This window comes from Lissotriton vulgaris, chromosome 1_1, assembly GCF_964263255.1.
Source record: "Lissotriton vulgaris chromosome 1_1, aLisVul1.2, whole genome shotgun sequence".
Taxonomy (NCBI): domain Eukaryota; kingdom Metazoa; phylum Chordata; class Amphibia; order Caudata; family Salamandridae; genus Lissotriton; species Lissotriton vulgaris.
Window position 1 is genome coordinate 350,776,894 of NC_141685.1, and position 26,704 is coordinate 350,803,597.

The following is a 26,704-nucleotide window of genomic DNA, read 5'->3' on the forward strand; positions in this document are numbered from 1 at the left end:
GTAATAATTGCACGAATGCTTACTAAAATTTAGATAGTGCCATGTTGTCTTGAGGGTTTACTGTGGGAATCAAAGGGAGAAGCGGTAGACCATCATAAGATTCTTCCCCATTGGCTTGAGATGACTTCACACACTAGTGTATGGATACTTATGTTTTTAGGTTTATAATACATGTGTTCCTAGCAAGAGAGCCAATGCACTTTTCCTCTGCCGTACCCCTGAGCACTTGATGGTGCTTTTCTCTCATTTACCCAATTACTGTGAGCTACTGCGGACAGTGATTTCTGTTGCCTGACATTTTGTTGGGTGACTGTTTTTGTGTACAAAAGACAGGACTCTAAATATGTACTCTTATTTATTGTCTGGAGCACAGCATATACACATCTGTCAACCACCTCCTCCAGCTGTTCTCTCTCCCCTCTAGATTCCAATGCTCGAGTGTGAGCATCAGAATGTAGTTACTTAGCAACATACATAACACATCCCACTCCTTTATTAAAAAATAAATGCAAGATAATATAAGGTTTAAAAAGTTCAGAACAATTCTATTTCATAACTTCATATTATGCACCATATAATTCTATAACTATTCATAAAATGCACTGTACACATACACAGAGAAATGGATAAATGCAACCTACAGCATTGTAGATATTCCAATACAATAGATATAATGTACACCTGCGAAGTAATAAATCACACCTATTACTCTTGTAAGTCTGTTCCATCACACACATAATCCTCCAACTATTTGGGAGGTTTACACACTCTCGTCATCCACTCTTCCTCTTTTATCCTTGTTGTGCACAGCATCTAAAGCAGCCAGCTCATATCCATTTTCTGCATTTCCCACATCAACTTTCCTCTCCTGTGTACAATTAGATTGCCTCGCGTTTCCACTATTACTTCCTTCGTCTGCAATAGTACTCTCACAAATGTCTTCCTCATTTACACTCAAATCCTCATCATCAGTTTCTAACCACTGGAAATTCTACTCAAAGTTTACAGCAGAAGACGTTTCCCACTGTTCTTTGGAGGTTGGAGCCACACGCTTTAAATTCCAAACTTTTCCATTTGTGACTCTAACTGCATTTTTGAGTACTTCTACTACCTTATCCGGTTCAAAGAATTGGCTCTCGCCTTATCTTAATTTGGTGGTTTCTTTACAGTGATTCAATCACCAACTTTAATGCAGGCTGGCTTAACTCCATGTCTCTTGTCATAGTAGGCCTTCATTTTAGTATGATTGTCAGCCAATCTATGCTCGACTGATTCCAAAGACCATTGTTGCACACCTGTTTTACTTAACCAATTTGGATTGTATTTAGATCTAGGGTGTGCCCTCTCATTATCATGAAAGGAAATAAACCTGTTGTATCATTTTTCGTCACTCTATATACCCAAACAGCTTTAAACAATTGTACTTCCCAATCTAACTTATTGGGTATACAGGACTGGATAGCTCCCTTAACGACTCTGTTGAATCTCTCTACAGCTCGGTTTCCACTAGGACTATATAGGGAGGTCGTTTTATGTGTTACTCCCACTCTTATAAAAGATGCATTGGCTGCATTCGATACAATTTGCATCCCATTATCACTGAGTACAGAATTAGGTAGTCATTCAAACATAAAAATCGTCTTCATGAATTCTAACACAGTGGTCGTGTCCGCTTTGTCTACAACAGTTACCGCTTGCCACTAGGAAAACAGATTCATGAGGATGAGGACAAACTTTTGATTGTTCCCTACAGGACCCAAAAAAATGAATAGCTAAAGTGTCCCATGGATGCTTAGGAGTGAAACTCTAAATATGAATGGTCTCAAGGTCTGTAAAGTCTTGTCAGCTGATGAACAAACCAAACAATTCCTTACACACCTTTCTAATTCAGCATCCACTGCTGGCCTCCAAAATGTATCCCCGATTACCCGTTTCGTTCTAACTACCCCAAAGTGGCCTTTATGGCATAACTTCATTATCAATTTTCATAAACTCCAGGGAGGTATAATTCTTTCCGCCCAAAAAATAGTGTCATTATCAATAATAAGTTGTTATCTTATTTCTACAAAGGTCTAAGTTTGGACTTAATCCTACCGACACTAGGTCAGTTACTGCAAATCCACTTCTTTACTTGTCTTAACACCTCATCCTTTGCACGCTCAGCCAACCATTCTTCCTTAGTTATGGTATTTTCCCCATTACCATGTACAAAAGCTATTTGAAGTTGTTCCATACTTCATTCTCGCATTCGTCCAACTTAGTAGGCAACCTAGACAGACAATCCACTAAAACATTCTCTTTATCTAGTAGACACATAACTTTGTCAAAATAATCTTGCATACGCGTGGATAACCAGGCTTTTCTGGCTGCTGCTCCAACCGTTCCATCGGCGGTCAAACGTGTAACCAGGGGATTATGATCACATCTTATTGTAATGGGTTGACCTCAAACAAAGACCCGGAAATAGTCTAGAGCCCATGCTCAGGCTAAAGCCTCTATCTCAATTATCGGATACCTTTCCTCAGTGGGTGATAAAGCACATGAAGCAAAAGAAATTAACATCTCCTTTCTGTCCCTGCCTATCTGTAGCAGAAGAGCACCTAGGGCTAGATGTAGGTAATTATATTTTACCACTTCTTAAATACCGAATTTTACCGATTCGGTATTTAAGAAGTGGTAAAATAGAGTGGGGGGGGATGTAGGTATTACAGAATCGGTAAATACCGAATCGTTAAGATTCGGTATTTACCGATTCTGTAAATACCGATTCGGTAATGCCCACTGATTCCTATGGGCATGGAAGCCCATAGGAATCAATGGGCATTACCGAATCAGCATTTACCGATTCGGTAAATACCGATTCCAGCAAGGGTGCAGGGGATGTCACTTTGACACCCTCTTGCACCCCAAATACAGGCATGTGTGCCATGTGGGACACAGACATGCCCAAAGGGCATGTCTGTCTGTCACATGGCATAGGTGTGCATGCACACATGTGCATGCACACCTGGATTCGGTATTTTACCACCCAATTGGATCGGGTGGTAAAATACCGAATCTGAAAGGCCTTTGGGACTCAGAAGAGTCCCACCTACATCTAGGAGTTACCGAATCGGTAAAAATACTGATTAGGTATTTTACCGATTCAGTAAATTTACCGAATCGGTAACATTGGCCCCTACATCCCAAAAACCCATTTACCGGTCGGTAACAGCCGAAATCGGCCGTTACCGGCCGGTAAATGGCCACCTACATCTGGCCCCTAGTCCTTTTCCACTGGCTTCAGTGGTGACGTATGTATTCAATAAAGAATCAAAACATTGTAATGCTTGTATTTTGTCAATGGTAGAGGTTATTGCTTTGAACTCTTCCTGGCAAAAGGTAGGCCATTCAAATGTACTTTTATTTTTCAACAATTGTCTCATATGGAGAGCCCTGGCAGTAAAATGTGGAATAAACTTAGAACAATACTCCATTAGTCTCAGGAAGGATCTTAACTCATCTTTTTTATATGGGCAAAGAGCCTCCTTGATAGCATTAACTAAAGAAGGTTTAGCTTTGACACCATCTACACTTATCTCATGCCCCCAAAATGCCATTTTTTGTTCAGCAAATCTGCACTTAGATAGTTCAACAGTGAGACCACTCTTCTTTAAAATACTCATGACTTTCTGTAACCTGACATCATGCACCTTTCAGTTTTCACCCAAAAACAAGGTATTGTCTTGAAAACATTAGACTCTAGGCTGCTTCTAAAATACACTGAAATGAGCCTCTGAAAGACCGCAGCTGCGGATGCTAAACCAAAAGGCATTTTTTAAATTGTAAACATCCAAAAGGTGTTATAAAGGCTGCATATTTCATAGATTCCGGAGTCCGGGAGATTAGATGGTATGCGGCCAACAGGCCAATTGTAGAAATACATTTGGCCCTCTTTAAACACATCACCATCTTGTTGATCTTCGGTAACGGAAAATGGTCTATAACCGATATTATTTAAATGATGCAAGTCAACACACATGTTATGTTATGTTATGTTATATTATGTTATGTTATGTTATGTTATGTTATAAAAGGGCTCTTCTATAGCGCACGGCTACTCCATGGAGTGTCCTGGCGCTTTGGCAAAGAGGGATAGAAGTAAAATACCCAACACAACGCCCTCCACATGGCGGCACAGAATTACCAGGTGAAGAGCCAAGTCTTCAATTCTTTTCGAAAAGTGAGCAGGTTAGAAGTAGTTCTCAAAGCAAAGGGAAGCTCGTTCCAACAACGAGGGGCCAAATACCGGAAGGAGCGGCCTCCAGTCCGAGCACGTCTAATGGTGGGAACAGCGGCTTTGGCCTGCAGTGCGGACCTTAAAGACCTCCTGGGAGCATAGAAGGCCATCCGCTTCCGAAGGTAATTGGGGCCGGTCGAGTGGAGAGCTTTAAAGGACAGAGTCAAGATCTTAAAAGGGACTCTCTTGGCGATCGGAAGCCAATGAAGTCTCTCAAGCAACTCCAACGCACGAGCCCTTCGCGGTAGTCCAAAGATGGCTCTAGCAGCCGAGTTCTGCACGACCTGCAGACGTGCTAAGAGATATTTCGGAAGGCCTAGATAGAGAGTGTTCGTGTAATCAAGACGCGAGCCTATCAAGGCCTGAACAATAGTTTTTTTATGTTGAAGGGATATTAGGGGAAGAAACTTCCGCAGCATTTTCAGAGCGCCGAAGCACTTTCCAGACAATCCTACAATCTGGGGTCTAAAAGAAAGATCAACATCACACAAGACTCCCAGATTTTTAGCTTTTTGCGAGCTATCCTCGGGCGGTGACATGTCACGAGGCCACCAAGTCTTCCAATCGGGATCCGGAGGACTTCCGAAGAAGAGCAGCTCCGACTTGTCTGAATTGCACTTCAGACTATGCCTCTGAAACCAGTCAAACACGGCTTCCAGACATTCCCTGATTTGTCCGCTGTCAAAATCTTCACCCTTGTTACACGTAAAAAGTAGCTGGTTGTCATCAGCATAGGATATGATCTGGGCACCAAAAGATTCCGCTACCGCTGCCAGAGGGGCCATATAGATATTGAAAAGGGTGGGGCTCAGGATAGACCCCTGAGGTACCCCCACCTCCAGCGGCGGCATTTCAGCGGAAAACGGGGGTGCCAAGACCACCTGTCGGCGGTTGGTTAGAAATGACTTAAACCATTTCCACACTGTCCCACGAAAACCGATCTCCCAGAGTCTTAAAAGGAGACCGTCGTGGGGCACGGTGTTGAACGCCGCCGACAAATCCAACATGACCAAGATGGCTTTCCCTCCTCCATCCAGAGTCTCTCGAATGGCATCGGTAATCTCTAAAAGAGCTGTCTCCGTGCTGTAATTTGCAGGGAAACCCGATTGAGAATCGTGCAAGATGTTGTTGTTCTCTATGAAGCTGGAAATAGAGAGGTGCTCGTGTTTCTGAATCACCTTAGCCAGAGAGGGAAGGAGGGAAATTGGTCTATAATTTGCGTGAACAAGGGGATCTAAAGATGTTTTTTTCAGCAGCGGCAGAATCAGGGCGTGCTTCCAGGCCGTAGGCACCTCTCCAGATGTCAGGGAGGCATTGAGCAGTGGATTGAGCAAGATGTTGATTGCCGGCGCCACTCTCCCGAGGCATTTAGCAGGGCAAGTATCGAGCGGCGAGCCTGATTTAAGTCGAGTCAGGAAGTCGAGAGAAGAAGCATGAGAGATGGAAGGAAAATCCAAAAACAGAGGTCCTTTCTCCTTCACGAGTGAAGGGGTAGGTGTCAGATGACAGACATCTGGGCTGAGGCCCGCTCTAGAGAAGGAGCCTTGAATAAGTTTGATTTTATTAATAAAGAACTCACTGAGTTGGCTGATCCAGACTTCGGTGTGAGAGTGGTTAGGCGAGCTCGAGGCAGGAAAGATAAACTCTTGTACAATTCTAAAAATTTCTTTACTCCTACTTTCTGCTGCGTCAATTCTGTGTTCCAGATAGACTTTTTTTGCATCCAAAATTTGTTTGTGGTAAAGTCGGATTAACTCCCTGTATTTAGTGTTATCTTCTGGGTCATACAAACGCTTCCAGACTCTTTCTGCCCTCTTGCAGTCCTGACGCATCCTACCAAGAAGAGGAGTAAACCAGGGGGCCGAGGTGTGTTTACCCATAGAGTTACCTGGCTTACCAGGGGCTAGCTCCTCAAACCTAGTTTCAAGCCACTTCTGGACCAATTCGATATCTTGCTCCAAGTCACCTGATATGGGGCAGGGATATTGACCAAGAGCGGCAGAAAGCATTTCTGCCGTAACTCGATGAAAAGGCCGAGACATCCTTCTGGTATCTTTCGCTCCTCTAGCACTGGGCATGGCTATAACACATGATCTTTCCGTTGCTGTGTTGTGTTACTTCCAACAGAGAAATCCACTCTGAGCATTAATTTGGCTCAATCACGCCTAAAGCGACAAGTTTGTCTAATTTACTAGAGACTTCATACCTCAGGATGATTTGCACACATCTGACATGATTCTGCATTGTCCTTTAGAGCTATGCAGTGTTCAAATCCCACTAGGTTTCTTACGGTTGTGCTAAACACCTCAGGAAATGTATCTGCTATTTTATTGGCAACATATAATCCATCATTAACTACTTTTTCTTGGCCTACACTGTTTGGATCAAGAATAGTATGCACTTCATGTTTGTCTACCCACCCACCCTGAAACTGGAAGACCTTTCTTCGCTACATAAAGCTGGCCACATGCACATCTGCCTTTAAATTTAAATGAAAACCACTGATAACCTAAAATGTAAATGTATTTCCCCAGAGTAACCCTGAGGTTGTATATATGATTTGTGCAAAGACTATACCCAACTGTTTCCACATTTCCTCATTGATAATTGTATATGGTAGCCTGAGTCAACAAATATTATGACTGGTACTCCACCAATAATGATCATGCATTCAGGTTTGTTCACGAATACTTCATCCCCTATACTGAGGATGAGCTTACTGGAAACGTTCAATATCTCACCCTAATCATCATTATCATCATGAATTCCCCCCTCACCATCCTCCTCCAGTATACATTTAATACCTTTCTTCTTCTTTCTACAAACCTTTACATAATGCCCAAAGATGTCGCAATTACTGCATCTTTGCTTTAAATTGAGCAACTCTTACTAAACACTAAATGGTCCTTGCTATCACATCTGTAGCATCTACCTTTTACATTGGTGTTAAATGTTGATTTAACATTGAAAAATGTACCAATTGTTTTAACATTAAGCTTGCTCACAACTTCTGTGTCTCTACTTTTTACTACCATCTCTTTTGCACATCGTCCTGATATTTCCGCGCTACGTACAATGTTGATTACATCCCCTAGGGGAGCATCACCATTCACTTATAGCATTTCCTGGATGGATTGATTATTTACCTACTTCACAACCTGGTCTCTGATCAGATCATCTTATAGGTTACCAAACTTACAGCCAATGGCTAATTTGTTTAATTCGGCCACATAATCATCTACTGATTCGCCCACTTTTTGTTTGCGTTGGAAAAATGTATATCTGGTTATACCAATGCAAGCTTTTGGGGCAAAATACACATCAATGTCCTTCAATGCTGCCTCAAACACATCAGTATCTCTAGTTATAGGGGACTGAAGCATTTGCTTGTAAACTTTCAAGCCATAAGGACCTAAAGAGTGTAGTAAAATTATTATTTTTCTGTGTAGCTTACATATCTTCTGATTCGTCAATAGCCGAAATATAATTCAAAACACTCCTTCCATTCTCACCACTTAAGAGTAGGTTCTGTTCCAGAAGGCCAGAAGGCATGATGGGGGGAAATGGTGACGTTTTGTGTGGCCATGTTTGTACTTATAACAGGAACACCACCAGAGTAAAACCACCAGCGCCAAAGTAACAAGCAAACATACAACATTTAAAAAATGAATTAAAATGGTAAACTAAGATTAGTAACTAACATAAAAAAATGAATTAGTTAATTAGTAGTATTGTACAAGAAAATCTTGAAGACGAATACCTGTAAAATATTTTGCTTGCAGTAGTAGTAGTCAAAGTATATCAATCTATACTACTATTATAAAGAGAGAACTGTGTCCTTTGAGCCAGGTAAACTCGAAAAGTACACCACCAATCCAAACACCCAAGACATCTTTGAAAACCTCAGGGCAAGCAGAAGGACATAGACTATATAAAAATAAAAAATATACGTTCTTTAAAAAATTTAGGAATAAAAAAAAGTAGTCCCTTGCAAGTAGCGCCGGCCGTGTCGTGCGTGATGACATCGGGAGCGCGGGGAGGAGCGGCGTTCAATAGCAAGAGGAAGAGCGGCAGACATGAGCACGGGGAGGAGCTGCGGACAGGGGGGGAGGGGCGGCGAGCGGCGGACAAGCGGTGAGGAGCGGCGAGAAGCGGAGGAGCAGTGGAGCAGTAAACTCAGCAGCGCGGGGAGGAGCAGCGGCTGAGGTAAGTGAAGCAGCCGCGGGTGCGCACCGTGGGACGGGTGGAGGGACGGGCGGGGGCCATGAGTGCTCTCAAGCCTTTTACTCAAAGTTGGGACGTCGCACAATGGCCTCTGAACTGCACTGCTAGTTTGAGCTGCATATGACGCACAGCGGGCATGAGTTGTGTCAGAACAGTTCAGCTGCATAAACAGTAGAACATCTCCTGTCTGGTGCACCTGTACTGAACTAGACGGTGAGTGTGGTCTCAAGAAATACCTCGTCAAGACCAAATGAGCTCAATTTTAAATCTTAACACAAGTACAACTTGCATACTCTTAAATCCAAGTATCTCACCCAATACCTTGCAACTCTGAAATGAAATGCCGGCTGCACTGCAATCCACTGCTCCGCACACGCACATAGTAGATGCGTTAAACGCAGTTTAAGCAACCTTCTTCCTTCCCCCCCTTTTTTAATGAAAGTCGTACATACTAAAGGTAGTGATTTAAAAAAACTCAACAGTGCTCACCACATCAGTTGGCTTACATTCATAGTCTTGGTTCACTCTTTTGTAGTAGGCACTTCAATGACGATCCAAAACCAGGGCAAAAACGAGGTCCCAATTACCAGTGTATAGCTTCATCCAATTTGCATATAGTTGTATAGCGTAGCTGAATTAAAATGTGGTTACAAGTGGGCTCAGCTCCAGACAACTCGTCACCAAGTTTCCTGTGTATCAAGGACAGGACTCCAAATATGTAACCGTATTTATTGTCTGGAGGGCAGCATATACACGTCTGTCAACAATCTTTGCTCAAGCGTGAACATCAGAATGTAGTTACTTAGAAACATACATAAACTAGGGATGTAGGAAGCCTAATACCAGTCGGTAACGGCCAAAATTACCAAATTTCGGCCTTTACCGACCAGTATTAGGCATTTGAGATGTAAGGGCCTAATTTAAGGATTCGGTGATTTACCAAATTCTTAAATACCGTTTCGGTAAATTACTGAATCCTTAATGTAGGAAGCACCCAAGAGAGTGCTTTTCACTTGTAAGGATTCATTATTTACCACCAACTACAAGTTGGTGGTAAATAACGAAAACTGTTAAAAAAGCTATTTTTGTGCTTTTTTTAACAGTGCCATGTGGCCGACATACATGCCCTTATATGTGTGCTACATGTGCACTCATGCACTATTCAGGGGTGCAACAGGGTGTCAATGTGACACCCTGCCACCCTTGAGTGTGTTCTCCATTTTACCGAATCGGTATTTACTGATTCAGTAATTCCCATTCATTCCTATGGGCCTGGAGACCCATAGGGATGAATAGGAAATACCGAATCAGTAAATACCGATTCGGTATTTACCAAATCTTACCGTTTCGGTAAAAAATACCGAATGGATACCTACATCCCATTTACCGATTCTAAAATACAGAATCGGTAAAATTCTGCATTTTAGAATCGGTAAATCTGGATTACCTACATCTGGCCCTATGTCTCTTATGATGATGGTCATTCGCTACTGCTATGACTATTTTCCTTCAACCTGATTCAGACGACTGCTTCAGATCTACGGTACTTGGCTGAGTTTCTAGAACTGGTGTTCAAAGGAGTTCGTAGATTCTATCCTCAAGCTTCAAAAATCTTACTCTTTTCCAAAGAACTCTTAATGGGTTCTGACGTACCCTGAACTCATTACATTAGAATAGGGACTATTTTTTTCATGGAACACGCTGTCATTTATTTGCTGCCTTTTAACCTTATTTTCTTGATATCCCTGTAAATGGATTTATCTTGACTAATTGAATGAAGAAATTGAAACACAAATACTAAACTTCTAACTGATAATAAAGGTTTTGAAATCTTTACCAAACCTCTCATTACTGACTACAAACATTAAAGTAAGATTTATCGACCCGAGGAGAAGTTGGCCTGGAGTTGGAGATCCCAGTGTTTGTAAGTCACGTGTTGAACTGTAAAATTAAATACTCAGTTTGATGGGCAAAAATACTTTTGTGAATAGGTCTCTTTGTGTTAGGATCACATTTATAGAGTTTCATATGTTTGACAATGCACTAAAGCACATTTATTGCTCTGTGTCAAACTACTCATTTGAAGTCCTGAGTGCAAGAAAAGAGTTTGTGTGTGTGTGTGTTTTATTTGTTTAACACAACACTGTGTGGACCAGATCAGTCTTCACAGCCCTGGTACACCCTGGCTAAGCCAGACAAAAGCAATCGCTGTGAAGGCCATCGCTTTTTGGGGATCGGTCTCCGTAGTATGTTTAGGTATTTTCAATGCAATGTATATATCATGGGGGGCAAGTTTGTCTCTAGTTTTTTAAAGTCGGTACAGTATTAATGTCACTGGGCCCGAGTAGACTTCTACTCCTGTTTTGTGCATTCAATCAAATTTGATTCCCCCATTCATTCACAGCTGTATGATCAAGAGTGTAGTGAACCCCCGCTTCACCAACTTAAGCGGGGATGCTACTGCCGCAGATTAAAATTGTTTTACAGCCCTTCATAACTTTTATCTTTGGCTTGCCGGTCATTGCAAGTCACAAGTTAAAACTAATAAACTCGGCAAGAAAAAACTATCACAACACAGCTGTGGGGTGGGGACTAAATGAAACCCTTTTTAAAAGCAGCCTAAAAGGGTGACAGGCAGAAGGACAAACTATTAAAATGACAAAGAAAAAAGTTAAAGACCAATGGAGAAAGACAGTGCAAAGTAAAGCATGCAAAATGCAAATAATTAAGGAAGAAAATTGAAGCATGAAGGTATGAGGGTACAAATGAACACAAAGAAACCAGAGAAAAGGTGTAAAAAGGGAAAGTAAAGAAAGAATGAGCAGTGCAACGAAAGAAAATTAAAGATCAAAGAAATAATAAAGAAAAAGGAAAGAAAACAAAGAAGGAAGGAAAGCAGAAAAATACAATGAGCAAAGGTGGGATAAAAAGAGGGGCAATTAAAGGAAAAAGAGGAAGAAATAATTAATGAATGGAAGAAATGCAAAAAGGAAAGATGCAAAGAATGTGTGAAAGAATGCTAGGAGCATCATGAGAATAACAGGATAGAAAGAAAAATAGAAAGCTAGAAAAAGTACAGATGGAATGAGAGAAGAATAAACAGAAGGAAAGAAAGATTGAAAGAAAGAATGAAATACACATAAAACAACAAAAAAGATGATGGAAAGAAACAAGATGGAAAGGAAGGGTACATGAAAGTTCAGTACACGTAAATATGTAGTTGTTGGGCAAGTTCCTTTAAAGTCATACTACAATATTCATAATTTTGCATCATTTTCTGTACGTTTTTGCCAGAGCTACAGTTCCCATGACACGTCATAGGAAGGGTTGGGACTCCTCACTTTACACGCGCATTTATTGCTACATATATATGGGGGTATTTTGTTTTTCTGGCTCCTCCCTTGTGCATGATTCATAGAACTTAACCGTAATAAATGTCCACTTAACCTTACTCTTCCACGTATATATATAAATGAGCCAGAGGCAGTGACAGGGAGGGGGTGGAGGCGAGTAACTCTTTGAACCCGTTGTTCTGGGGGAGTGGGCAGCAGCTAAGAGGCAGACGAGCCGCATTTGCCATTTTAATGTTACAGCAAACAAAGGAATAGGCCACGTGCATCAAAGATTCCCATCATATCACAAAGCCCTTGCAATTTTGCTTTGATTTTAAACACATACTCTAAATTCTTAGCGCGGCCGAAACGCGCCACTGTATTGGATTGTAATGTAATTGCATTTATATAGCGCTTACTACCCCTGACGAGGCGTCGAAGCGCTTAACTGTGACCCTCAGCTGCATGTTTAACCCCCTTAAGATAATTATTGTTGTTTATTGTTTTATCTCTACCTGCACTGCTCACCTTAGTTTTATATTTGATCCTTAATGCTTTAAAGCCTGCCTGCTCGGCTGCTTCCTTTCCAGGAGCGTGTTTTTTTTATTTTGTTTAATCAGACGAGCCCTCGGCGCGATCAATTGGAAGCTAATTCAATGCAAACCTGTCTCAACAGGATGTGATCTTGCACGTCAGCATTCAAGGTCTCGGCGTAATTGCCATTCACTCCTCCGAAAGCCTTCTTAATTTACCACAGTATCCTTTCATCAAACTAATGGCGCGGGGGGACCGCCTCCAGCCCCCTTCATGTGAGCGCAAAGCGCTCTGATGTTGACCCTCAGTGAGCTACCCCTAAACCTAATCAATTTACAGCCTGCAGGTGAATGACAAAAGTGGGAGTAAAATAAGGCAGCTGTTTTGAAAGTCGTCGGCCCGAGTCGCACGCGTGGGCACGTGCGCGGGCACGCACGCACACAGGCTTGCGGGACAAACACGTCGCCCCTTCAGCAAGCTTCTTAAATGTCTTTCATGTCACCTAGAAGGAAATATGTCACGCTGCACAGGGGGTTTCTCACCTCACCGATTCATAAATTTCAGGTTTATTATTTTAATGAGATTCTCAGTGGGAGCCGCACACGCTGTGACGTGTGAATAGAAGCTCATCGTGTGTGCAGCCCGAAAGAAGGGGTGGGTGGATTATAGACGGGCAGCTTTTTCATGGTCTGTCGTGCCAGATTTCACAGTCCCGTGGGTGACTAGTTAGACCAGTCGTCTTCTTTGCCCTTATAATTCTGGAACTTTTAGTCCTGAATTTAAACTGGGTCGAATACGACTTCAAGTACTAGGATTCTAAGAATAAACCCGGACTGGGGGAGTGTGGCCAAGCGCCGAAGATGGCGGAACCATCTGACTAACGCTCCGCAGCAAATCCCCCGTTTATCCTGAGCATCCGCTGAAATCTGCTGTCCTCCCTGGCTTGGCCCGCATCTGCAGTGCCTGTGAGTATTGGCGGCGCCTGACGAGAACTTCCCCGAGCCCCGGCGGCCCTTTGTTGGAGCCTCGGGCCCACGCGGACCTGAGCTACGGTGCGGGGTGCTCTTCACACAGGTGGCCTGGTGACGGTTGGCAGGCCTTTGGAGGAACAGGTAGGCCTGTGGTCTGTGTCGGCGGCGCCTGCTTGACATCGGGGAGCCACGGGGGTCGATCGGGCCCAGGGCCCCCCGGCCAGACACGGAGCGGGGTCGCCGCGTGACTGCTGGGGCGAGCTTTGAGGCTGGTGCTGCAACTAGTGCTGGTGGGTGGCCACGGGGGTTGGCCGGGCCTAGGGCCCCCACCGGGGTGCTGCGCTGAAGTCCCTGAGTGGTTGTGGAGGCGGTCTCTTCCCTGCAGTTGTGGCGCCTGATTGGTGTCGGGGGGCCAAGGGGGTCGTTCGGGCCTAGAGCCTCCCATCTGGGCACGGAGCGGAGGCAGCTGCCTGGCTACTGCGTGGACTCCATGGCTGGCGCTGCTGGGAACCCCGCGTGATTGCGGAGGCGGGCCGCTGATCACTGCTGCTGTAGCTGCCCTGTGGTGGGGGGTCACAGGGTCCTTAGGGGCCCCACCCAGACTTCACGCGCCCTGGGTGACATGGTAGCTACGCTGGGCCTGCAGACGAGAGCTGCATGGACTGATGTGGTGGATCGCGGGGGGCGGTCAGGCCTACGGCCACTCTCCTGCAATAGTCAGGGGACTGTCAGGCGCCTTGAACCTTCGCTGCTCCATCCTTTAGGGCCCGGATCTGTGGGGCAGCGCCGTGGACTGGAACTTATGGGCTCTGCTTGTCCACCCTGGTGAGGGGGCCCGCAGCTACAGTGAGCTTCTATAGTGTTACTGCATTTGTGAACACGAAGATGGGTGGCCCTGATGCGGTGACCCCGAGGCGGTCCTGAGGCCGCTGGACACTGCTTCCTCCCCTGGTGGTACCGCGAGCAGCAGGGGTTGCGCTGTGCTCTCTACATGCCGGTGGCGGCTCGTGGGGGTGCCTCGGACCTGGTGACGCGGGCTTCGTCTGTGGAGACCATCGGTGCAATGTTGGAACAGAGGTAGGCCTGCGGGGGACGATTAGGGCATCTGCTGGTGGCGATGGGGGACCACGGGGGTCGGTCAAGCCTGGGGGGCCCCCTGCCTGATAGCAGCACCACTGCTCCTGTGTTCCAGACGGAAGGGGCGAGTAATGGGAGCCGATTGGGCCTAGGACTCCAGAAGTGGTGATTTGTGTAGAGGGGTCCTATTGACTGGGTGTATGTGATGGCCCCTGCCATTTTCCTGGACCTGGGAAGCCTGTGAGGGGTGGAGGTCCACAGGGGTCAGTTGGGCCTAAGGGCCCTCACCTACATGGGGCTACGACTGAGTGGCCGCACCTGCTGTGGCCTGGGAGAGGCGATCGCACTTATACCTTGCTGCCCCTGGTATTAAAAGTTAGAACACAGTGTCACCCTCCCCATAAGGCGATCATTGTCTGTTGGGGCGGTGGGGGGGGGGGGCCTCCGGGACTTGGCCTCTTGATGGGCGCGCTCCTGCTGTGACACATTTTGATTAGAGAGGAGCTCCTCTGTGGAGATCCCCGATCCTGGTCACAGACGGTGCCTCTAAATTATAGGGACCGCTGAGATTTGGCGGCTCAGCCTTGTTCCCTATGAAGAGCCCTCAACAGATCATCATGGGTCGCCTGTGCAACAACACCTCTCGCGATGGGCCTCCCTGGAGCCAGACGGGGGCGCTACACAGACCCCCGAGTCAACGACGACGATGAACCCGCCTGACATTGCCACTTAACTGGACTCTGTGCTGGCAGCTGTGGAATGCATCAGCAACGTCCTGGACCTGACCTGAACATCCTTGGAGGGCCGCATGGATACTATCCCCTCGGACTTCACACTCCTTCGCGCCGACCAGCACAAACTCTCAGACCGAGTGCGTGAGGCTGAGACCACGCTAGCAGACCTCTGACCCGATCCCAAAGTTGCTCCTCCACACTTTAAGACCTACTGGATCAAGTTTGTACCCTAGAGGACAAAGTAGATGATGCGGAAGATCGCTCCCGCCAAAATAATATCTGCGTAGTCAATCTCCCTGAAGGGGCGGAAGGGCGGAACCCGGAGGCCTTCACGGAGGCCTGGATGAAGGAACTTATGCCCCCCGGATCACTCTCCCCACAGTTCGCAGTGGAGCGGGCTCACCGAATACCTGCTCACAGGCCCCCTCCTGGAGCGTGACCTCGCCCTTTCCTCTTTCGAGTCATGAACTTCAGGGACAGAGACACTATTCTATGGGAACTGGGCAAACACCCCTGCCCTAAGGTGCAAAACGTCTTTGTTTCTCTTTTTCCTGGTTACATGGCTCAGGTACAGAGGAGGCGGGCCACCTTCACAGCAGTGAAACAACAGCTCCGAGACTTGGACCTCCGCTATTCCTTGCTTTTCCAGGCTCGTCTGCGAATCATCAGAGATGGATCCACGAAGTACTCTGATTCCCCCGCTGAGATGTGGGACTGGCTCGAGGAGCAGGGGTTGGCGACTGCACCCAAACCATCTGAAGAACCCCATCCACGTGAACGGCCCCGCAGGGGTAGACACAGAGGGGGTAGGGCCATGACTGAGGGGCTTATGGTGACCGTCCCCAATCCCAACCAAATCAGATTGGAGCAACAGTAGGCCCTGCAAGCGATGGTGGCCCTCCAGATCCCCGTCCCCAGTCGGCTATGCTGCCTCCCCACTCAGGTCCGGAGCCGTCAAGTCCATGCTGGAGTGGTCCATTGATGCAGATTTTCCCCCACTTCAGGGTGTCACCCCACAGAACGCAGATGGCATTATCAGATGTTAACTTTGCTTTTATACTGGACTCCCACACTACTTCAGGGCCTGTTTGATTTCTTCTTACAACCCTGTGTTGGGCCTTTTCCCTCCCCCTGTCTTCGCATACTCTCTTGAGGTGCTAGAAAGGGTCAGCCCTTACAGTGTTTACTTCCTCTTTCAGGTTAACCATTCCCCCGACGACCCGGCATCAGTTGATTTATGCCTTATATACATGTTGGAACACCATAGTGCCTCAGGACATTTTTTTCTTTTCATACATATGTGATGCTCCATTTCCTGATCTATTGAGGTAAATAAAGGGGGTAGCCCCTACATTGACTACTCTTACCCGCTTGTCTACATCCTATTCCCCCACAGTCATACATCGACAATAGTTGCGTAGCAATGATTTGGAATGGTTGTTTGGGCAGTTCCCCACGTTGGGGTTCCGCTCTCTTCCTGTTGCAAAGTTTCCTATTGCCTCATCTTCTTAATTTTCTTCCTCTGCACGAGTCGCTATCCCTGCAGACCTGTCACCTCTCCGTCCTTCCTATCCAAGGGAGTCCTTCACACAGAGTAGCCCTCAGTGCCCGGGTTCGACACACTGATCTTAATTACCCTGATGACCAACCTTAAGGTCCTAACTTGGAAGGTCAAGGGTATCCAAACACCTTCTAAGCAATACGCCATCTATGCCTATTTACAGCGTCATAAGACGAGTGTTGCACTCCTGCAGGAAACACACCTAGCAACCATTGAAGTCGCACGTTTGCGCCGGCGTTAGCGTGGTCAGATTTACAGCACCAAATACTCATCTGTGGCTAGAGGGGTGATGATATGGATTAAAGCGGGGGTCCCATGGGAAGAAAAGAAAGTCCTGACAGACCCAATGGGGCGGTATGTCCTGACAAGCGGCAGACTGAATGGCCAAACAATTTTATTGGGTTCCTTATATGCCCCCAATGTTGCCCAGGGCACCTTTCTGAGGGATCTCTCAGAGATACTGCTCCGTTGGAGGGACGTCCAGTGGCTCTTGGGTGGGGATTTTAATGCAGTACTTGATTTTTCCCTTGACCGTTCCTTTCTTCCCCTCACTAGTACCACAGCCTCCTCCAACACTCGCCTCTTAAACACATGGCTAGGTAGCTGGGCCCTTTCAGATGTCTGGCAGGAACGTCATCCTCACTTCTTCTATTCCCCAGTCCATAAGTTACATGTGCGCCTTGACCGTGTACTCGCATCCGTAGCCCTCCTCCCTTTGAGGGTTTGAACTGATGGGGTTCTCTATTAAAGAACTGGAGAGAACATTGCTCACTGGCGTGTTATGCTATCGCCCACCGGGCTCTGTACCCTCCCTATCAGACTTCCTTGACCTGATATATGACCTATCTAACACTCACTCTAAGTTGTTAGTCCTGGGGGACTTCAACTTATGGCAGGGTGGTCCGCTGGATGGTGCGTTTACGACACTCTGCCAAGCTTTTGGCGACATTCAGTTGCAGCAATTGGTTCGATCAGCGACTCATAGGGGAGGTCATGTCTTGGATCTGATTTTCGCTGACGCCCAATCAGTTGTGGTCAACGATATCCTATGCCAATGCTGGACCGACCACGCACTGGTGGCTTTCTCCCTCTGCATAGGGGATTATTCCTCTGAGGCAGCCGGTGTAGGACTGTCGAAACTGGGTAGACCTTGGTCCCGTCTACTCAGCTCATCTTCACTGCCTTCTTTACTACCAGATAACTTCTGTCTGAGTAACTCGGTGGAGGAAAGTTATCTTACTCTGTGCCGGTCCATTACCAACACGCTAGACAAGATTGTGCCCCTTCGCAAGTCTCGAGGTAGAGTGAACCGGGCGTTTCCCTGGTACACGGAAGAGCTACGGCAGTTGAAGCTGAGCTGCAAACGTGCTGAGAGAGCTTGGAGGAAGCAGTACTCGACCTCAGCAAGGGCCTCGTTTAAGCTCGCACTACAGGGCTACAAGGCGCAGATTAAGCTGGCTAAGGTGGCTTTTCTAGAAGCCACCTTGAACCAGGCGCCTAATAAATCCCAGGCCCTGTTTAAAATTGTCAGGGACCTGTCTCACCCCGTGTGTGTGGCCAACACGGTCCTTGCGTCGCAGGCCCTGTGTGACTCACTGGAGGGTGCTTTTGAGGAGAAGACTACAAAGATCTTAGAGGGCTTAAAAAACTCTTTGCCCGCTGCTCTCGGTCTGGGAGCTCCGGTTAGCCCGCTCAGTCGACCCCGGCCGGCTGTTTCTAGCCCTGGCTTGGGAGCTCCGAACGGGTTACCCAGGCGACGCCAGCCGACCGATTCAGTTCTCATACTGGGAGCTCTCGGCTTGGGAGATCCGGTTGGCCCACCCAGTCGACCCCAGACGGGTGCCTCTGGCCCTAGTCTGGGAGCTCCGGACGGATCACCCTGTCGACCCCAGCCGAGCGACCTAGCGCTTAGCTTGGGAGCTCCGGATACTTGTTCCAGTCGACCCCAACTAAGACTCTTTCCCTGTCCCTCTTTTGAGGAATTCTGCAGCTTGGCACACACGGTGTCCTCGGGCTCTCCGCTTGACCCACTGCCTTCCAAATTCTGGAAGGTCTTCCACGCGGAACTTTTTCAGCCTTTGTATTCCATCTGTCTCCAGTCTTTGGAGCTGGCATCTGTCCCGAGTGCTGGAAGCTAGCAGTAGTGTCACCTCTGCTCAAGAAACCAACGTTGGACCCTGCCTGTCTTTCCAACTATAGGCCAATCTCCTTGCTCCCTTTTCCTATTAAGATCATGGAAAAATGGGTGACCCGCTCACTTTCAGGCTTCCTGGAGGATATCGGATGGTTCGATGAGGCACAGTCTGGCTTCCGTCCTGGGCACGGGACGGAGACCGCACTGGTTACCGTATTGGACAATCTTCGTTCGCGTGTCGACAGTGGTCGGGCAGCCTTTTTAGTGCTGCTCGACATGTCGGCCGCGTTCGATACGGTCTGCCATCGGACTCTTATCGGGAGACTAGAGGAGTGTGGGGTCACAGAGGGAGCAAGAGACTGGCTGATATCCTATCTTGGCAGCCTGCAACAGTTGGTCTCGCTCCCTCCATTCCGTTCTGAGCCACGGAAAGTAGGGCAGGGGGTCCCACAGGGCTCGGCCATCAGCCCTATACTTTTTAATCTGTACCTCCGCCCCCTGGTCCAGCTCATAAAATCTTTTGGTGTCTGTGCTTTTAATTATGTCGACGACACCCAGCTGGTCTTTTCCCTGGAAGGAAACAATGCGGTTCCGCTGGAGACATTCCATCGCTGTATGGCAGCCACAGCGGACTGGCTACGGGCCAACTCCTTACAGTTTAACAGCACGAAGACGGAGGTGCTCTATTGCTCCATAGACCGGATCCCGCGGGTACTTCCAGAGAACTTTTGGCCTGCCACCTTTTCCGAGCTAGTGTCGGCTGCGGAATCAGCTCGTAACTTGGGGGTGATCTTCGGCCCAAATTTACAGCTTGACATGCACGTCAACAAAACCACTTCTACGTGCATGATGCTGCTACGCATGTTGCGTAAAGTTCTGCCCCTTCTCCCCGCCCAGGCCAGGCCGGAAGTAGTTCGCGGTACCATACTAAGTCGTTTAGACTATTGTAATGCGCTACTTCTGGAGGCCCCAAAAAATCTGGTGGGGAAGTTACAACGGGTGCAGAATATGGCCGCCAAGTTGGCTCTTTCCCGCCCTAGCTGTAGCTCTTCTACTCCAGCTTTAAGAGATCTACATTGGCTCCCGGTACACCTGCGGGTATTGTATAAAGCCGCGTGCCTGGTGTTTAAGGCAGTACATCAACAGGGCCCAGTACCCTTGCAGAATATGTTTGCCTGGTACTCTGCCTCGCGGTCCCTCCGCTCTTCTTCGGCACATCTGCTTGTAGTCCCGAGGTTTCAGAGAGTTAGGATAGGTGGCTGCTCATTTAGTGTTGCAGCAGCCAAATTCTGGAACTCCCTGCCACTCTCCTTGAGAAGCCACAGGGACTATTTTCCGTTCAGAAAAGCGTTAAAAACGTACCCTTTTCCCAGAAATGTTTGAGCAGTGGATAGTGTGACTGCCCGAAGTTCAAGCGCCAGGATGCCCTTGGGGTGACAGGACTGCGCTCTATAAGTACACATACATTACATTACATTACATTTGATACAAGCGATGGACTACCTTGGTCGGACACACTCCAATCATAACCCCCTGTTGATGCACTTGGCCTGGGAGGCACCACCCCCACCGGTTCCGACGCGGTGCCTACAGACCGCAGCCCTGGAAGATCCTCTCTTCCGAAGCTCGCTGGAGTCAGCAGTAGACAACTACTTTGTGATTAATACCGGCTCCGGTGACTCAGTCCTCACTGAATGGGAGGTGGTGATTCGAGGTCATTGTCTGGGACAGACCTGGAGTAGTCGCAAGCAGTTAGACACCTCATTGGCCCACATTGAGGGATGGTTGCTCCTACTCGAATCACAGGTAGTCACCAACCCAGCGAAACAGCAACAACTTGATGCTGCTCATACCGAACGAGCAGCACTTCTAGACCATTTGCGCTGTCAAAACTATTTCAATATAACAAAAAGAGAATGCCTGAACTGATGTAATTGTTCAACCAATGATTTAGCTCAAAAGGAAGAAAGCTTATTTCCACCAGAGATTTTGCTATTTAATAGCTATTTAATCATTTCAATTTAGAAAAAATACACTACATAAATTCTTGACATATTATGTACATTTAGACAAAATGAATAGAACACAACACTTTAGAAAAAATCTACATACACATTTATACTAATCAGACATATCACAGTCATTCAAATCACATGCACACATTCATATAAAACCTGACAAATCCTGAAATTGCGGATGTGCCAGTGTGGGAACATAAAACAAAAAAGGATTGCTCAATAAATCAAACTAAATGTTATAAACAAATACTTTTCAGGGAAAGAAAACAGTACACTTAGAAATATTAATTGAATACCAATAATAATTTTCAACACAAATTTCAGCTGTAATGTGTACAATAAAACTCGAGTGTAGTATCACTCAACACTTGGGTTTATAGTTAGAGCAACTCTTTAGACAGAGGCCTACGCGTTTTGAATCCCAACAGATCTCAAAAGGGATTCTCCTCAGGGCCAGTGAGTTTCCTTCTGGTATGTAAGGCGGCTTGAAGGTGTTGTGTAACAGAATTCTGTCAATGGAGACTGAAATTCACGGCATTACAGGGATACGCCGAAAAACACAATGGTTAGTTCGGGAATTGAAGGTGATTGCCACGAGTCTGGGGATCTGGTGCTAGCCATTGTGTTTTTCGGCGTATCCCTGTATATGTAAACGCGACAAATAATTCGCGCCGGAATTTTAACTGAACTCCGTGGATGCAGAATTGACTGCGAAAACGACCGTTTATTTTTCAAGATATCCGGTTTCCCCCGTCGTGGAAACCATGCTAATAATTGCATTTACTATGATTTAGACAACAATAATGTCATCCAATGTCCTGATGATGATGCCCATATTTTAAGAAAGGCATCGAAACGTCGACACATAACCCCATATGCAAACTCTGTATGTAACATTGATAATTGCAATGGTGCGGTTTAATATTCAACGTCTGTCCCACTGAAACACAAGTGCACAGACAAAATTTCTTGCTTTTTCCATTTTTTTGTTGTTGTCCTGTGTATGTTGAAGGTCACGGCTGTGCCCGCTTGACATTTTTAACAAACCTAAAAATTATTTCTCTGATCTAAAAAATAAATTCCTGTCCGGACGGACAGAAGACATACAACCTATTAAGTGTATGATCATTACTTACAGTACCTTCATCTTAGGGACCACTGCTCTTTATAATAGTTAATGCCCAAGGTCCCTATGCTATACCTTAAGGGTTCCCTTGTCTTGTTGAAACACACGGCATATTTGATTAGGCAGGAACATCCCCATATATCTCTTATTCAACGATCTTGCTAGAGAACATAACACCCAGGGAGACATACACACACTGATGACTGAACACTACACTCATCTATATGACACCCTTCTGTCGGGTAGCACACATGAGGTAGGATCCTTCCTAGACACGGTGGAGTTCCCTACTCTCACGGTGGACCAGTCCCTGAAGCTCGACTCTCCTATAGTGGAACATGAAATATGAGATGCGTTGCGTGCCTTGTCGTCAGGTAAAACCCCAGGACTGGACGGACTCTCAATAGAATTTCTCAAAACTAAAGCAGAACATTTAGTACCGCATCTACACTCAGTGTTTATGGAGGCAATCACGGAAGGGACCCTGCCCCCCACCATGTGTACTGCTAATGTGGTGTCATTGTTGAAACCTGGTAAGAACCCCACATCCACTGACTCCTACCCACCGATCGCTATATTAAATTTGGATTATAAAATCCTGGCAAAGGTCTTGGCCAACCAGCAGGCCCCGCTAGTCACTGATCTGGTGCACCCTGACCAGAACGGTTTTGTCCCGCAGCGTAGTATGGCTCTGAATCTACAATGCTACTTTCGGGTGGCGGAATATGCCCCAGACGCTTGGCTGCGCTCCGGTTGCATGGTATTAGACCTTGAAAGGCCTTTGACTCGCTAGCTTGGAACTTCCTATTTGCTATCCTGGTTCGTTTTGGGGTTGGCCCCTACTTCCTAGGCTTAGTACAGCTGTTATATTGTAATCCATCGGTCCGTGTTCGGATGGGCCCATATATTTCAGATCCTATTCGAGTGCGACGTGGGACCCGGCAGGGATGCCCGTTGTCCCCGCTACTATTTGCGTTAGCTGTGGAGCAGCTGGCGGCTCATATCCGCGCGCACATGGACATGGGAATTGAACTAGGTGATGGCGTACCCACCATATCGCTCTACGCCGATGACCTGTAAATATATGCCAGAGATCTTCATGATATTCCTCCTTCCCTTGATCTTGCCTTTAGTCTTTTTGCGCTAGCATCCGGGCTGCGAGTCAACCCGGCATAGTCCATACACACCCCATTCCTAAGGGACACCCCGGACCCAGACTATACACTTGGGGGGACACCGGTGGCCTGGTGCACTGACCCTTTCCGTTACTTAGGTGTCCACATTTATCGCGCCAAGGCTGACCTCTATGACGGAAACGTTGTCCGAGCTACCACTACGACACAATCCCAGATGGGTTTCCGGGAAACTCTCCCATTAGCGATCTCTGGTAGAATCGCCCTGGTCAAGATGGTGGTCCTTCCCGGTCTCCTCTATTATTTTGCCACTCTACCCCTTATCATTCCCTCCACCTTTCTTCAGGCAGTGGGACGTTGTAGTGCGAGATTTCATATGGGGGACCACGCGCCATAGGGTGTCCATGAGAAAACTTTATCTACCTACGGAGCTGGGCGGCCTCGCGGTTCCCAATTTTGAACATTACTACCTGGCCTCCCAGCTGCAATGGATCGCCAGGTGGATGTCTTCAATTACCTGCTAGACACAGCTTCCTTGCGACCACCGCTGCAGCTGAAAACTCTACTCCAGGTCTCCCACCCCTGCTCAGCGCTTAGACCTCCAGATAGTTTCCTCCTCACTGTAGCGCACAAATGCTTTTGCAGATGCCTTTTCCTCACTAGAACCATCATTCCGTATGCACGGGGATGCTTACACGACGGCAGCAGAGTTACATTATTAAACCTCGGAGGGTATACAAGATGTCGGGGACCTATTTCAAGACGGCGCTCTTATTCCGTTTCAGGAACTTATAATAGGGGAGAATATACACCCTGGGCAGTTTTTACTACACAGAGCACTCATAGCCTCATTAGTGTCCAAATGGGGTGCACTCGCTCAGGATACTCCCATACACCACACTTTGCAATACCTTCACGTGATGTGGAGAGGACGACACCTCACGCGCTGGTTTGCATCCTCACTTCGGCAGCACACGGAAGCAGATCTCACTCAACTTCAGCTTCACTGGGAGGAGGCCCTGGGTAGAGCGTTCACAGATAGGGAATGGTTGGCTGCCCGTAGCGGTCCGACCCGCATTCCAGTGGAGAAGTGTGGCTCAATGATTAGAGCGGCAGACCCTGATGCAGAGGTCTAGCCCGGGACCAGGGTTCAATTCCCCGCGTCGGTGGGTCTTGGGCTCAAAAATTCCACGGACCTGATAATTCTCGCCTCAGTGCCTATTCCATTCATGGAGTCCCACTCTGCAACTCTTGGCAATAGCTTGGTTAATCTCCACAATGGCCCCCACAACGCTATGGATGCCTGGCCTCCACCTTGGGGGTGCCCAGGAGTGGATGCCTCACAGGGAAAGCCACGATGGGTTCCACAGCGGTATTTGTACAAGCGCCTTGAGACCCTTGCGGGTGAGTAGTGCGCTATACAAGTATCAATTTACATTTATAAACGATTCCGACAGATAACATTTTTCATACTGCATCAGGCCTACCTTACATCAGCCCACATAAACAGATACTTCCGCCGCGTGGATGCAGCCTTCCCCCATTGCTGACAATCAGATGCCGACTTGCTACATATGTTTTGGGGTTGCTCAGTCCTGACTGACTACTGGAACACCGTGACTGCTTCCCTCATAAGCTGCACATCCAGCACCATTCCCCCGACCTGGGAAGCACATGTACTCTACCTCTTCAGTAGAAACAAGAAATATCGAGCTGCCACGCAGTTTTTAGACCTAGGTCTAATAACAGCCAAATGCTTGATCGCCAAGCAATGAAAATCCCCCCTGCCGCCTCACCCTCTTGCTTGGCGTAGATCCCTATCCAACTGGGCGAGGGAAGAGGGTGCAGTGCTACGCAGGGAGGACCTGCGTGGAATTCGTATGTTCCCCCTGAAGCCTCAATGGGATGCGATGGTCTCAAAACATTTGGGCACAGACACGAGCTCCCCACCTACGTCACGGAGGATTATTACTCAGAACACCCCCTCCCCCCACTGACGCGACTGCGGACCAGCACTGACGTCCAGGTCACCACTGCATCTCTACCACAGAATCCCGCTGCTACTGAGTCTTAGAGGTGTTTGAGGTCCTCCGGCGAACTTGGCTATGGCGACAGGTCTTGCGCGACTCTACCCTACCCTTCCTTCGCTTTCGTTGTCCTCATTTTGTTGTGCCCTATGTCCTAGGTTACATTTGAACTGCACTGCTCTCACATTACTCACATGCTGTTTGATGCTGTGATATGTCAGCATCACTCTGTTTTCTTGAGATATTGCCACAAGCTTTGACGTAATTGATGCACTCTGAACTTTCATTGCCATGTTGTTATTAGCCCAGGAGTGCCTTGTTGCTGACAATCAAGTTTCTCTCTTCTCCATCTGTTACATGAGTAATACCCTCACTGTATGTTTTATTGCCGGAATTCCTTGCATACTGCCTGATACAGGGATTTTTCAGCACCACTCTGCCCTTCTTGGGATATTACTCCTAGCCTTGATGTAACGAATGCAATCTGAATTTTCGTTGTCATGTTATTACTAGTCAAAATCTACCTTGCCACTGGCAATTAATCTCCTCCCCCTCCCCTTTTCCATCTATTACATGAGTGCTGTTAAGACCGTATGCTTTATTGATAAATATGCAAAACAAACAAAAAGAAAAAAGGATAATAAAAATGATTTAAACAAAAAAAGAATAAACTCGGACTGGCCTCGCTAGACACTGATGGGCCTGGGAAGCTTGGGAGCTATGGTATAGCGCAGTGTTCTCCAAAGTCGGTCCTGGAGGGCCGGATCCATGCCAGATATTTAAGATAACTACATTTATCTAAATCGGAGGTCCAAGAAACCTGGCATGGATTATCTGGAACCTCCAGGACCGACTGTGGAGAACCGGGGTTTAGCGTCAGAGTGGACTGATGCAAATGTGACACTTTGAGCCAGTGCAGTTTTTTTTAAAGCTAACAGCGCTGCATGCTGGGACTTGTAGGTCTCTGTTTCAGCCAGTGCAAGAGGGTGCCTAGGAGCCAGAATGCAAAGCAATGTTGTCTGTAAAACGAGGACTGAATGTGTATTGGGCAGACTGCTGGTGTGCCTTCCACAATGGGTAAAGCATTCTGAGGTGCTCCAGCTTAATTTTTACTACTCTTACCTGGGGACTCCATGTCCGCTAGATACGATTTATGCAGTCCTGTAGTTTCCTATACACATTTTGTTTATGGATTTGGTTCTCTCAGTGCTTAATATGTAAATAAATAAGCTCCAGTGCTCTCATCAGGAGGCCACTGCAGCTTGCATCACATATTGCCCCTGCCACGCTGCCAATGACAGTAACAACACAACTACTAACCATCACACTCCTACAAGTGTGACTATTCGGACTATTCCCGGCTAGGGTGACCAGGCGTCCCATTGTGCCAGGACCGTCCCGTTTTTTCAACAACTGTCCTGGCAGATTTCAGGAAATTTAGCTCATATCCCAGTTTTTAGAGAGGGTTGACTGAAAATGACAGGAGGTGCTTTTTTATGTTTTTCAAAGCAGGGATAGTTAGCAGTTGTTTCAAGAAAGCAATTTAATTAACTG